The following is a 13,949-nucleotide window of genomic DNA, read 5'->3' as shown; positions in this document are numbered from 1 at the left end:
ATATAGAAGTTATTGGTAGCGGCGGAGTCCGCCCATTCCTGCTCTCGTTAGTTTGTGTGACCTTTGGGTTTTTAAAGTGACAATAACACAAACTAACCAGCAGCACTAACTAGCTCTGTGAGCTAAAATGAGTGTTTTTGTCAATGGAGTCTGGTGGTTTTGAAGAGAGCAAAGATGACTGCTTTAGGGTGACGCAGGGAAATGTTCTAAATATAGCGCACATTTAAACAAAATCCATTGTCTCTCTGTTCATCCACCTTTTCCTCTTCAGTCTTTAGACGCCTCCATCCCTGCAGCCTCTCCTCTCGTGTCCTGCTCTCTGAAACCTCGGGCACGGCACCGTCTCCTCAGTGGCTCCCTCCTCACACTCTTCACTTCTTCCTGCTGTAGTTTCACTCCGCTCCGTCTTTGCATGAGCTGCTCTTTCCAAGCTGTGGTGCCTGTTGTAGTCCGGACTTACTCTTCTCTCCGCCCTCCTCCCGTGTAAAGACACCCAGAGGGACTGGTGGAGGATCAGTGGGCGTCTCCATCTCCATCTCCACCTCCTCCACTTTCACCTGCACTGCAAAGACTACAGACAGACATACGTCAGCAAATTGGCAAAATGATCTCACGAAAATGAGAAGTGTGTCCACTTACTCTCCTGCTCCTCGGGCTCAGGTTTGGGCTGGATGAGAGGCACTCTTGGAGGAAGGCTGAGGTCCTCCGGCCCTGAAGGAGCGTCAGTGACCTCCGCCTGCTGACCAGCATCTTCTTCAGCTTGGTCCTGAGAGAGCCTCTTCTTTCCAGGCTTCTTTTCTACAGAAAACACAACGAGGAGGTGGAAGAACAGTTATACAACCATCAGATGCAGGAAAACACTAAATATGAGAGCAAACAAAACATACTTCTTTTCCGATGCGCAAGGGTTTTGTATTTCTTGCTCTGTCCCGTCTGGTTTTCCATTAAATTGACTGGAAACAGAACGAAACACGAGTCAGACACATCGACACAAACAGCTTTAATCCCCAGTTAAACCTCCGTCTGGGACGTGAAAGAGACAAACGTGACACTTTTCTGCCTCATTTGGTCTTTAATTCCTCCAATTATCTAAAATGCAGTTGAATCAGAGTTTAAATGCCTCTTGTAAAGACTTAAATCAGATTCAACCGGTTTAGATGATGGCTTAAAGGAATGCTTCTCCCCAAAATGATCATTTGTATTTCATTGGCTCACCTTGTGCCGGCACGCCACTCGTCCGTTGGAGCTTCAGAGTTTTAAATAGTGTGTGAAGTACACGACTTGATAAATGAGACTTGGATTATACTGCACGAGTTGTGTGCGAGTTTGTCGACGGACGTTTGGATATAGTTTACCAGTTACTTCAAGTCATCAAGACGCTCCCCGTGGAGGCGTGTGAGAAAAACAAGAAATGATCCTTCTGGGGTGAAGTATTCCTTTAATATGAGCTCTCAACACACGAGGGGATGGACGCTGCTAAATCAGGCGTTTACCGAGTCCTGGAGGCGGCTGCAGCTGGTAGCCCATGAGGTCGCACCAGCCGGCGGGGTAGATGTCCGGGGACTGGTGGTCGATCCACTGGTCAAAATCATCCTCCCAGCCGTCGAAGTGGATGAGCAGCAGGCGGCCCACGCAGCGCTTCACGGTGGCCACGCACACCAGGCCCGGCTCCATCAAGTCCACCGCCTCCAGCTTCACGTTGGGGGAGAAGCCGTGACCCGAGAAGTCCTGAAGAGAAAGACAAAGCGGGTTCGTCTGCTTGATATATGAACGGTCTTGATCACATTATGTTGCTCAGAGACGCCACTCTGGGTTTGGACTTCCTGTCTTACGGTGTTTAACAGGCGTGTCGGTGCAGCTTTAGCTTCGGTGTCCTTCAGGTATTTGTCCCAGGTGAAGGTTTGAGAGTCGTAACCTGCAGAGACACAAACATTAAGTATCGTCAGCACTGAACCACTGTCTCCTGCCTCTGAATCATTGTTGTGTATATCTACCTTGAGGTACGGTGAGAGCGATGTTGTTCTTCTTACAGAAGTCCACGGGAAGGATGGCATGGGACGAGGCGTGGTAACAGAACCAGTCGGAGCCGTTGTTGGATACGGCGCCATCGATTCCCACCATCAGGTATCCATCTAACAGCACCTGGGAGGAGAGGAGGAGGGAAGTTAGAGAAACACTCGCTGTAGGATTAACCCTTTTATTTAATGCATATGGCAGACGTTCAGTTCAACCTCAGCTCCTCTAATAAGTCAACAATAACCTGTGCAACATAAAATCATGTATTCTTTTATATCAGGCTTCACATCTGGAGCTCTGGCTTCAAAATTGTAGTTTTGACTATTTTCCTCCAGATTGAGACATTTTCTCATGTTTGTCCTGAAAACATGATTTTTTTCTTGCACAAAAAATTAAAAAGCATCAAAATCAATGTTGTTCATTATTAACATAACCCAGACTGAGAAAATAAATCCACTTTAGCATTAAGTATAAAGAAAATAATTACATTTGACTGTTCTTTAACCCATAACAGTTGCATTATGTTAACAGACTGGAAAATTAATTAATATTTAGTAGTTATGATCAGGACTGATACAAATATGACTTATTCTAATAATAATATTAATTAATAATATAAAATTAATTAATAATTTAATTAATATTATTAATATTAATTAATACTATTAATATTATTAATAATATAAAAATTAATTAATAATTTTAATTAATACTATTAATATTAATTAATATATTAATTAATATTAATATTAAATAATATTAATTATTAATATTATTTATTCATATTATTCATATGAATTAATAATATTAATATAGTCGAATTGTAGTATTTTATAGCAGTTTTATGAAGGGGACATTCTTGTCCTTTAAGGTAATAAATGGGAGTTTCTTTCTTTTTAAAATATATATATAATTTGTTTTAATCTGACAAAAAATAAGAACTTCATCAGACTGTAAAAAAAGAAAATTGTGGTGCTTTTCTTTTCTTCTTTAAATAAAAGACCACAGAGGCATTATGTAAACAATTCTGAGAATGAAAGCACAAGGGTTAAAGAACGGTAATATAATAACCAGCTCATTTATCAGATCACACACACACACACACACACACACACACACACACACAATGACAGCGGTCTTACCTTGTGTACCGCGGCCACACAGATGCTCCCGAGGTTAAGAGGGTCGATGGCCTCCAGCTTCATTCCTTCCTCAAAGAAACCCCCCTCCATGTAAACGAACCTGGGCTGCAGATCAGTCGTCGTTAAGAGACTTCACATAGTGAGTGCAGAATGCTGTCACAGACATGGCTGAAAATGCACAAATACTGTGGAAGTATCAAACTCCATCGACGGGGAAATACACACAGAAACAACAACGAGAGCGCAGAAGTGAACGACCCGACAAACACGGACCAATCACAGCAGACTGGGCTTTGTCGGGATGGGGGCTTAAAGAGACAGTACGAATAAAGAATACTTCCTTACCTTTTTAAAGAGCAGGAACGAACTGTCATAGTTCCCCCTCCAGACCTTGGCAGCGGTCCCTCCACTGTTTGCTATCATTTAAAAAAGAAATATCTTTAGTTCACAACAAGCGTGACATGTGTGCGTCTAGAGGTCTTACACAATACAACCATGTTCTCGTGTCGTTTCTTCTGTCTCCGTCTCTGTTGCACGCCATTACTCCTACGTTTGGGGAAAACTAAACGCAACACCTACCAGGTGCTTTGATGGCGTGACCCACTTTGGTGGACCAGCCGATCTGGTGCAGGAGGGGACTCCACATGTGGCACCAGAAATCAGAGATGGTGTTGACGGCGGCGTCGCTTTGGTCTTCGTACACCAGCCGCAGGCGGCCACCGACGATCGAGTCGATGGCGGCCATGCGGGTCTGACTCACGTGTTTGGGGTCCACGACCTCCACGCGCATGCCGATTCTGAACGAGGTCCGCATGCTCTCCGCCAACTGGGGAGAAGGAGGAAGGCAAGAGATGAAGTCATTCAGTGAAACTAAATAGTTCTCTTCACATGTGCAAAGCAGAGCGTCAGTTTTACCTTCAGGTAGAAGTCAACAGGGAGGGTGTTGGCCCCCACCAGCTTTTTCATCAGGTATTCTTTCCAATCTGGGATGTTCTGCTTCACATCTATGGACACATCATTTCTCAAGTCACAACATTGTTGACATAGCAAAGCATGACATATTTAAAGTCTTCGTTATCGGCGGTATTAATCCTGATGACATGTTAACGTCCTCTGTGCTTCATGCAGGCGAGCAGCGTTCAAGCAAATGCTTCTTGACACATTTCACCAGCTGGGGCTTTGTTTTCACTGCAACACGTAAATCCTGCACTTCTATGGAAACGGTACAATCATGGCTAGAAGTATGGAGAACTCAGAACTGTGTTTTGTTCAGTAAAACAGTTATAATGCCACAAAGCAACAGAGTTTCTGTGTCGTGTCTGTTGGTCTCCAGTCGTTGATGTTTCCCAGCTGCGCTGAGGAGCTCAGAGTTTCATGTTTTTTACAGGATATATTAAATTCAAACATTTGATTTTTGGCAACATTCTAATTGAGACATTTAGAATAAAGTGATTTCGGTGAAATGTCACTTTTTAATCTTAGATTTTGTTATTTTTACCGACACACGTCTTCGTCGCACGTGACTCGTTCAAGGACCGTCGGAAATTTGAAACCCGCCGATAATTTCTGTTTTTACAGTTTCTGGCTTTGATAAACGGTTTAATTTAAGCGATTCTTAAAAGAAAACTGGCTTTTTTAAACCCGCCGGCTGGTTGTGGACTTCAGAGAGTTCAATAACACGTCTCCAGGTAACACTGAACCAATGTGGTTCGAGGGTGAATCCTCACCTTGCGGTGGCACCAGCAGCTTGCTCGTCATGGCGCAACATCCAATCGGGTTCAGCTCCCCCGAGACGAGGCTGCACCAAAAATCTCGGCTGCTGTCGTGTTCAAAGCCTTCGTACCTCAACAGAGCTTTGTATCCTGCAGACGAGAGGAGGGAAGAGCTGCGTTACTGTTGATGCTCCTGCAAAAGATGTATATTCATGATCAGAAAACACAGAGACACACCTGCAATCTGGATGACACTTGCGATCCAGTAGACTTTACTGGGCAGGACTGCGTTTGTGTTCAGGACCTCCACTTTCATCCCCATTAAGATGTCGTCCCACTGGGCACACAGGGGCGCCTGCAGGAGGGAGGTCACCAGGGTGAGGTGCACACTTATTATAGACAACGCTCACTTTGCAAAGTATTCATTCTTTTTTATACTCCATGTTGGATTAGGTGTTAATACGTGCGTGCAAGTGTTTTTCCTTTAGACATTTTATAATCTGAGAGAAAACATAGTTTCTAATGATTATTGGGACTCACATGTCTGAAGCAGGACACCGATGCAGCCAGAGCGCTTTCCTTCTCCAAGTAGGCGCCCCATTCAAAACCTGCAGCCGATGCTACACAACGGGAAGAACAGAGGCGTCATTCACATTCAATCAAAAGGTTTAGAGAGAGACGTTCGTGCACATGTACTGTATGCAGCTGCTGATGCTCCCAAACAAGCAACAAGCACCAATTCAAGCTGTGAGACAAATGAAGAGTTCACACCTGACTTCAGATTGTGTCTCAAATGCTTCCATTAAGCTTCACATCTGTTTTTGTTCTGCAATTAAGTAATTAGATTCCCTGTGTGTGTGTGTGTGTGTGTGTGTGTGTGTGTGTGTGTGTGTGTGTGTGTGTGTGTTCTCACCATCCAGTACTATTGGGGCTGGAGGAGCTTTGTTCACCTTGTTGAGCACTGTGGCTTTTTTTGACGGGGGCTTTCCCTGCAGAGAGAAACACAAAGAAAGTTTGAGCAGAGTCGTCTCATCGTCCTCATGTTTTTGGCCACTTCCCCACTCGCAGCAGCTTGGAGCAGATTTAGCCACATGGCTGTTTAAACTGTTGGCATGAACCGCAGGCGAGGAGAGAAACGAGTCTGCGGTCAAAAGGTGGAAACTTCATAGAGAATTGGACAAATTTCAGTGACATGTTCCCGATATGTGAAGAGAAGAGTGGCAAAGGAACGACTGTCAGTGGTAAATAACTTTGTGCACCTCATGGGCTGCAACTCACGGTTATTTTCTTTATTGATTAATGAGCATTAAACCGATTTATTGTTTGGTCCAGATGCCAGATGTGTTTGTTTGTCAGTCCGAGACCCAAAGATATTCACTTTAATATGATATAAAACAGAGAGAAGCAAGACATCTCCATATTTGAGACATTTGTGCATAAAAAATTACTGATTAATGAGCAAAATAGTTGCCAGTTATTGTTCTGTTGACTCATCGTTGCAGCTGTTCAGATAAATAATGAATCTAAATAAATCTAAAAACCCTCGTACACAGCTGTGATCTCATATTAAGCTTGTTGCTTTTTCAGTTTTTACATTAATTAGTGTTTTACTTTATCCTTATTTGTATTTATACTTTTGGTATTATTGTGTGGTTTGTACCCTTAATGAAATATATAATTACTTTCATCCTGGTGTGGTTTGTACTGTTACCTGTCCTCTCCTGTTGCTGCCATGACACCTGCATATCCCTCTGGGGATTAATAAAGGTTTATCTTTAAAGAAGATATGTTATGGATGCATAATATCCCAATCTCTTCAAATGTACTAGTGCACGAAAGTGTCTCGCCTTCACGCGCTCACCAGCTGAGTGACCCCCGAGGTTCTTACGTTTGGCGACGCAGCACGTGTCCACGCAACACTTGTGCATCCGTTTAACCAACGCGTGGAAACAGTCAGACACGCCCGCTGACAGCCTCTCGGGTCGGGGGAGGATTTCAAGTCCAGCGCGGTCCTCTTCCTCCTCCTCCTCCTCCTCCTCCTCATCTTCTTCTTCTTCTTCGTCACCTTTTTCTCCGGCGGCCGGTGGACAGATTTATGTGAAATACTGCCACCATGTGTTCGTAGATGATAAGTTATGGAAATATAAATACATTTTAAATGCTCAACATCAACGTCTCTTGGTGTATTTTTATGGCTAGTTATTATTTTTAATATAAGATGGAAATGAAATGTGGCATTAGGAAAACAAAAGTCCCTGAAATCAATAAATAAAAAGGTGGAATAAGAGACTTCAGGTTATGGCGGCTCACTAGGAAGACGCAACTATCAGTGCTCCGACAATTTCTGTCTTAAATCCTAATTTTACCCACGTTTTATGTCAACCCATCGTTTCTATTCGGAAAAGACGGTTAAATGCCGGCTGCAGCAGGGAAATCAGCTAAAGGACGACCAAAAGCACTTCAGTCTAAGCTAAAACAGCATCCAAGCTACACGTGGAAGCTAAAGAAAGTTATGCTAGCGCTAGCATTGCGCCAGCCATGACCTCTGTTGAGACGGGCGAGGCCGGGCGGTGGGAAGCAGGCTCGGAGGAAATCCTGATCGCCAGAGGCTCTCTAAAGTCGGACTTTCCCACAAGACTTGATGGCATGCTAACAGCAATAGAGGGGATGAGGAAGGAGATACGGGGATGCTCAGAACGAATGTTAGAGGCTGAAGTAAGAATCTCATCTACCGAGGACGACGTGAGCTCCCTGCAAGATAAAGTGAACACGCGTGAAGCTAAAAACACGAAGCTACAGGATAAAGTTGAAGACTTGGAGGCAAGATCCAGGTTATCTAATTTGAGAGTGGTGGACTTGACAGAAGATGCTGAAAGAGGGGATGCCCTCTCTGCCACCTTCACTGCTGTGTGGGTGGAGAGGAGGATCTGGAAGGGAACCTTGCCACCGTTTGGACTGGTTGAAATGAGTGGAGTGGTGTAGATGCAGGTGATGATGAACTGATGTCACCTGTTTCCTTATGTCAGAGAGAGTGGAGGAAAGGTTACTGCAGTAGGTTAGCATGTTATGTTCACAAGTGTCTGTGGACGGTGGTAGTTGTCTTTGATGATCCACACAATGTGGGAAGGTACTGCAAACAACAATCTAGATATGAACTTAGTTGAGAAACGGCATGGTAAACCTTCGTTGGAATGCCCCAGAGAGATATTATCTCACAGAGTAAAGCTTTGAGCTGCTTACGAGCCTGTCGTCAAACACAGGCATATACAGTATATCTCAAAAGTGAGTACACCCTTTAGATTTTTGCAAATATTCTGTTATATCCTTTCAGGGGATAACATTATCCTACTGAAACTTTGATATAACTTAAAGTAGTCAGTGTGCTGCTTGAATAACAGTATAGATTTATTGTCCTTTGAAAATTACTCAGTACACAGCTGTTAATGTCTAAACAGCTGGCAACAAAAGTGAGTACACCCCATAGTGAACATGTCTAAATTGTGCCCAAAGTGTCAATATTTTGTGTGACCACCATTGTTATCTAGCACTGCTTTAACCCTCCTGGGCATGGAATTCACCAGAGCTGCACAGGTTGCTTCTGGAATCTTCTTCCACTCCTCCACGACGACATCACGGAGCGCACGGATGTTGGACACCTTGCACTCCTCCACCTTCCTCTTGAGGATGCCCCACATGTGCTCAATTGGGTTTAGGTCTGGAGACATACTTGGCCAGTCCATCACCTTAACCTTCAGCTTCTTCAGCAAGGCCGTTGTCATCTTGGAGGTGTGTTTAGGGTCATTATCATGTTGGAAAACTGCCCTACGGCCCAGTTTCCGAAGAGAGGGGATCATGCTCTGCTGCAGGATGTCACAGTATATATTGGAATTCATGTGTCCCTCAATGAAATGCAGCTCCCCAGTGCCGGCAGCACTCATGCAGCCCCAGACCATGATGCTGCCACCACCATGCTTGACTGTAGGCAAAACACATTTGTCTTTGTACTCCTCACCAGGGTGCCGCCACACACGCCGGACACCATCTGACCCAAACAGGTTTATTTTGGTCTCATCAGACCACAGGACATGGTTCCAGTAACTCATGTTCTTGGATTCATTGTCTTCAGCAAACTGTTTGCGGGCTTTCTTATGCATCGGTTTCAGAAGGGGCTTCTGTCTGGGGCGACGGCCATACAAACCGATTTGATGCAGTGTGCGGCGTATGGTCTGGGCACTGACAGGCTGACATCCCACTTCTGCAACCTCTGCAGCAATGCTGGAAGCACTCGCACGTCTATTTTTGGAAACCAACCTCTGGATATGACGCTGAGCACGTGGACTCAACTTCTTTGGTCGACCCTGGCGAGGCCTGTTCCGAGTGGAACCTGTCCTGGAAAACCGCTGTATGATCTTAGCCACTGTGCTGCAACTCATTTTCATGGTGTTGGCAATCTTCTTATAGCCAAGGCCATCTTTGTGAAGCGCAATAATCCTTTTTTTCAGCCGCTCAGAGAGTTCCTTGCCATGAGGTGCCATGTTGTCCAGCATTCAGAGAGAATTGTGCCCAAAACACCAAATTTAACAGCCCTGCTTATCATTTACACCTGAATCCTTGTAACACTAACGAGTCACATGACACCAGGGCGGGAAAACAACATCATTGGGCACAATTAGGACATGTTCACTATGGGGTGTACTCACTTTTGTTGCCAGCTGTTTAGACATTAACAGCTGTGTACTGAGTAATTTTCAAAGGACAATAAATCTATACTGTTATTCAAGCAGCACACTGACTACTTTAAGTTATATCAAAGTTTCAGTAGGATAATGTTATCCCCTGAAAGGATATAACAGAATATTTGCAAAAATCTAAAGGGTGTACTCACTTTTGAGATATACTGTACATAGTATGACATGAAGATGACGTTAATATTGGCCTTTTCTCTGGATATTGCATATTGTGTACATGTCCTTACCACTCTTCTTTTGTACATTTAGGTGTTCATGTGAAAACTGTACAATTATGGAAACAATTGAAGAGCTGCTGCCAAGAAAAGGATGTCATGGAGGAACTCAATGAATATGAGGGACATGGTGCAAACAACCTGCAGAACAAGTCACGCAGGATTCAAATCAAAGTGTCTGGATGTTTGGGTGTTGCAGACAGCCTACCACAGGTATGTGAAGAGGGACAGACAACGAGCAGGTGATGAGCCACGTAATGAGGAAGTTACTTGTGTAATGTGTAGAGCTCAGAAACTGTGATGTATTTATGGGGAGTCGAATGGTCACTCTGGCACAGTCACAGAATACACAGATAAATAAGGTGGAAGTGATTACCATTGACATGTATTATCTTGTATGTTACAGAATGTATCACTATGTGGCATACCGCCGGTGAGAGTCTGCCGGGGAATATTTGGTAAGAACCACAGAATGCCATCATGTGCCATTCAAAAGATCTGTGCTACGTTTTTTTTGTGCTAAGAGTTCAGTAACACACTCTGCAAAAAATATGTTTTATAATCAAGCATTATATATAGTATGTATGTGTGTGTATATATATATGTGTATATGTATATGTATGTATATATATATATATATATATATATATATATTATGATGCTGACCTTTGGAACAACCAACTTGGATTGGAACTTGCGGTCCAGCTGACCTGACACGTGGTCGCCTGCATGGACTTGTGGTGTGTCCGTGGAGGGGGATCCGTCTGCACAGCACTTTCTTTCTGACATGTCTGAAATGTACAAAACACAACTTTACTAATAAATCTTTCAAACCAGCTTGAACCTGTATGGCATGTTTATACATGTCTGCGTAAAGAACATATCTAATAACATTCATAATAAAAGATGTGGTTGAAGTGATTGAGAGAGCAATGATATCAAATTAAACAAATACATGAATTATGTACATGCATGTGGTGATTGTATGTTTAACACGTTATGTGTAGGTCTCCTGGTACTACAACATGTACAGATGACGTACAGTCTGTATACTTACTGCTGTACACACAGCTCCCTCCCCAGTGTGGATGTCCAATAGATGGTCGCTGATCATACAGGATCATACGGCTGTAACGCAGACCAACACTGGGGGCAGCTGTAACGCAGACCAACACTGCGGCAACTGTAATGCAGACCAACACTGGCGGCAGCTGTAACGCAGACCAACACTGGCGGCAGCTGTAATGCAGACCAACACTGGCGGCAGCTGTAACGCAGACCAACACTGGCGGCAGCTGTAACGCAGACCAACACTGGCGGCAGCTGTAATGCAGACCAACACTGGCGGCAGCTGTAACGCAGACCAACACTGGCGGCAGCTGTAACGCAGACCAACACTGGCGGCGGCTGTAACGCAGACCAACACTGGGGGCAGCTGTAACGCAGACCAACACTGGGGGCAGCTGTAACGCAGACCAACACTGGGGGCGGCTGTAACGCAGACCAACACTGGGGGCAGCTGTAACGCAGACCAACACTGGGGGCAGCTGTAACGCAGACCAACACTGGGGGCGGCTGTAACGCAGACCAACACTGGGGCGCTGTAACGCAGACCAACACTGGCGGCGGCTGTAACGCAGACCAACACTGGGGGCGGCTGTAACGCAGACCAACACTGGGGGCGGCTGTAACGCAGACCAACACTGGCGGCAGCTGTAACGCAGACCAACACTGGCGGCAGCTGTAACGCAGACGTTATTTGTTCCATTGAAACAGGCCATCACTTCTCAAAATAAAACCTCACTACATTTGTCACGAGTCGCTTTTGACAATAAAAATCGCCAAAAGATTTATAAGATTTAACGAGAAAGTCGCCAAATTGTCAACACTGTACATATCCAACACATCTCTGAAGTCTTAGATACAATTATATTATAATATATTATATTATAATATAATATATTATAATAGAAGTTTCACTTGATGTTTGTGAAGTTAAAGAATATATTAGACTTAAACTATAACTTTTAAACACTGGAAACTAATAACTTTCTAACTTCATGGTGAACTGTTTAAAGAAGAAGAACGTAAGTGTTTCTCATTATAATGACATATTACATGTTGTCATTGCCTATATTTAGAAACAATATATATAATTAGTTTGGTGATATAGTGTTGTATTCATTCCACACTGCTATTTCACACTTCTGGTTAAATGCTAAACTACATTTATTTGTCTTAGTACTTGTAATAAAGTGTAATCTTATGTTACGTTCCCTGTTAGTCTGGAGGAAAGGGAAGTAACAAGTAGAAATAAAATAACCCGGGTGAAGAAAGGAAAACGAGGCAACAGATTTAGTAAAGTAAAAACAAAGAGCATTTAATTCACATTGGAAAGTAAAGCTCCCCCACCAATACAGAAAGGCAAAACTCAAAACAACTGAAACAGAAAGCGACACCAGATATGGCAGAACAAAGCAACTCCACAAGTTGCTGTTCTGTTGCACAGCTCCTGAACAACTCCAACACGTAGAGGACCAACACCAGTGTTGTCTTAGTGCACTGCTTCTTTTTGGGTGTTCGCTCATTTCTTCACTTTCTCCCGACCTGTTGCATTTAAATCCCCCGTCTCTCTGTCGCTCTGTGTATCTGGCCTGTACCACTACACGCGCTGTCTTTGGAGCGTCTGCCCCCCTTCCTTCTTTCACATAATGGTATGATCCTAGTCTGTCCTGACATGTGATTGACTGCATGGTGTGCCCATCAAAATAATGTCCCGCCCCGGGGCACAGGTGGGTCCAGGCTCAGTGTTACAGGTGCACTGGCCCCTCCCCAAACTGTCACTGACAGACGCCGTTTTCTCGTCGACAGAGCCGCAGCAGCAGAACAGGGTGAGTGTTAACAGCAGCTCTGCTGGGGTTTTACACATTCATTCTTTAGTGTGTCCTGCTGTGTGTCTCTAACAAGCAGAGTCCTGGAGTCCAATGTGATGAAATGTTTGTGAGCATCATCGCTACATGTCACACAGCAGCACAGTCCAGATGGAGAGCAGCCTCACAACCCGTCACCCTCCGGATCAATGCTTGTTCTTTCTCCAACCAGTCAACACTAAACTTCTTCTTCTTGCTTTTTACCTTCTAAAAGTTCAAATTAACTTTGTGTCCGTTTCGGGGCGGAACTCCCGGAAGTAGTTTCAAAATAAAAGCCGTGCTCCTGTAAACAAGGTGTCCGGTGCTGACAGTGACTCCGGGTTGATAGCAGACATGCGCAGAGTGTGTTGACATCTGAGCAGGAAGAAGTTTCTGCCTTTTCCCTCCAGAGACACAGTTTATACTGCAGTTTGTACCGGAACACAGATCACATGAAACTCAAGTGCTCCACTCTAAACCTTTGTGTTTTATTGTTTATTTACCAGCTCGTTAAAACATGTAACTGTAGATATTGTTGAGGAAAGAGTTGAAGAAATCGGAGCTTGAATGTCGAATCAATACAGAAAACTTGTAGTTAAATCGATATATTTATTAATATGATAAGTCAAGCATGGAACATATTCTCAGCTGAGAGACGTTCCTGTTTTGCGGCCTCTCTCTCTCCTGCTCCGCAGAAAAACGTCCCGCCTCTCAGTTACATCAGTTTTTCTATCGCTTCCGGTCTTTGACGTCTGACGTCATCACGTCACATCATACGGGGTATTCGAACGACTCTGCCAGGGGGGCGCGCTCATATTATGCATTCACAATATCCCAATTATCCCTGATATGATGAGACAGTTATGAGTGAGTTGAGCTTTATTTAATATATATAGTACCTAACATTTCTTCACATTATCTATGTAAATACGTGTTTCAGTTATTACACAAGATAATACATTTATTAGTTCATTATATCACAATATAAACAACACAAGCACAAACTACTTTATCATTTAGTAGAAATACATTTATTTTCAGTTATTTCTCCGTTTACTTTGATCACGGATACAATTCAATCCAGAGAGTCGGAGAGTCTGTCTGTCAGCAAGGAACACTTTTTACATTTACACTTTTATTTCTGCTCATTTCCGTTCAGTCACGTGAGGCTGATGATTCCTGAGCTTCTGCTTTGATAGGAGTTATA

At 43.8% G+C, this 13,949-nt stretch overlaps 1 pseudogene; it reads right to left on the bottom strand.

Moving 5' to 3' along the window:
* Positions 1-252: 252 nt before the first annotated feature.
* Positions 253-6,890, bottom strand: LOC115004674 (lethal(3)malignant brain tumor-like protein 2; annotated as a pseudogene).
* Positions 6,891-13,949: the final 7,059 nt, after the last annotated feature.

This window comes from Cottoperca gobio, unplaced genomic scaffold (assembly GCF_900634415.1).
Source record: "Cottoperca gobio unplaced genomic scaffold, fCotGob3.1 fCotGob3_166arrow_ctg1, whole genome shotgun sequence".
Classification (NCBI taxonomy): Eukaryota; Metazoa; Chordata; class Actinopteri; order Perciformes; family Bovichtidae; genus Cottoperca; species Cottoperca gobio.
Note: the sequence above shows the minus strand (reverse complement) of the source record. Positions and strands in the feature narration are given on the sequence as shown.